Source organism: Ranitomeya variabilis, chromosome 4 (assembly GCF_051348905.1).
Source record: "Ranitomeya variabilis isolate aRanVar5 chromosome 4, aRanVar5.hap1, whole genome shotgun sequence".
NCBI classification, from domain to species: Eukaryota; Metazoa; Chordata; class Amphibia; order Anura; family Dendrobatidae; genus Ranitomeya; species Ranitomeya variabilis.
The window spans coordinates 229,970,692-229,972,616 of NC_135235.1; positions in this window are offsets into that span (position 1 = coordinate 229,970,692).

The window sequence follows — 1,925 nt, forward strand, 5'->3', positions numbered from 1 at the left end:
GTTGTTTTCATCTGTATCAGGACTTCTACATACACAGATCTCTGACCAATCAGATTTTCGTCAATGTAGATAGTTTTATAGGTGAACATGAATCAGGGTTTGTCCCTTGTTTGCACGTCAGGAGCCCACCTCCATGCTTCTTCTTTGCTGAGTTGCAGTGCGCTCCTTCTTGATTGACAGTTCACACAAACATCATCATTGCACCACTGGCCCAAACTGTGCGCTCTCCGATGCTTCGCCTCTGCAGAGCGATGCAGGGATTCCTGCTTACAAGCTCAGTAGAGGAGAGTTTGTAAGCACTGCTAGTAATTGTGGGTATCCTTGGTAATAAGCAAAGAACAATAAAAGTTATCCTAACTGTTCAATTAGACACATTTTTGCAGAAGGTAATGATAACCCTTTGAAGTTGATGGTGGCACCTAACCCACTACAGACTTTGTTGCCAACCCATAAAGCGGCCATGTATGGGAAAAAGTTACAACAAACTTTCATGGTCTCCACTCGCCGGATTGGTCACATTTCCCTTATTGACTAGTGTAAGGCAGCGGCTTTCACGTCCGTGCGGTAATGAGGCCAAGATAGTTCAACTTAAATGCCTTTATTTTTGCAACTTCCGAAAATAAACTGAAACGTTTTCCTCCAGTTCACAGCGGGATCATCTGTAACAGCCGATTGTCATGGGCGACTGCACCGCCGTGTAACTCGTGGGTGCGGCAATGGCTTCGCTCCTTCTGCGTCTGATCTGTGTTCAATCTCAGCTGTTAACAGGTCTATAGACCCATTAGGGAATAACAGAAGTATAACATACACCCTAAAATAACAAACGTTACTAAATCTCATTAAAAAAACGGGCATATAAATATCTACCCAATTGAGAACAAATTAGTCACACCCCTATAGATACACGTCCGCACAGACTGATGGGTCACGTTGATCTAAATAATTACCAGGTGAAATCCAAAGCTACTCGCCCTATAAGCTTCCAAGCCTCGGACTGCGGAGGTTGGCACCCTATATATAGCTGACAGCGGCGCCCCCACTCCACGGCAGCTGTCCCTACAAGACCCTAGAAGTCCTTTATTAATGATAACATAAATCAAGTACTAGCTTAGGGGTGTGACTATTTTGTTCTCACTGACACACCGAACCCTTACCTGAAAGTTTAATGTGAATCGTGGACATGGGCCACTCCCAAGACCCGCAGTGGAGGGAGAGATCCATCCCACTACCATCCTACAGATCTCTCCAAAAATAAAAGCCCATGTCAAGTGTGAGGATCTGAGGTTGTGCATTGTAATAACCACCTAGGCAGATTAACGATGCAACAATTTTTTATTCCTTACGTTCATGGTTTTACAGTAAATCCAGGTAGATGGCCAAAATATTTTGTCTCCAGTCCACAAGATCTCCTCCCAGGGCTGGTAGTCCTACTGCCCCCGTATCAGGCGACACTCACTGTCTCCCAACTTTTGGTTGGCCCACAGATTTCGTATCTCCCGCGAGTATAGTCTGTAGTCACAGTTCACGCTCCTCCAGACGGCAGATAACACAACCGAAGCCCATGTACCCAGGAGCAATTGTCCTTAACCCCTTAGTGACAGAGCCAATTTGGTACTTAATGACCGAGCCAATTTTTACAATTCTGACCACTGTCACTTTAAGAGGTTATAACTCTGGAACGCTTTATCGGATCCCGCTGATTCTGAGACTGTTTTTTCGTGACATATTGTACTTCAAGTTAGTGGTAACATTTCTTCGATATTACTTGCGATTATTTATGAAAAAAATGGAAATATGGCGAAAATTTTTAAAATTTTGCAATTTTCAAACTTTGTATTTTTATGCCCTTAAATCAGAGAGATGTGTCACAAAAAGTAGTTAATAAATAACATTTCCCACATGTCTACTTTACATCAGCACAATTT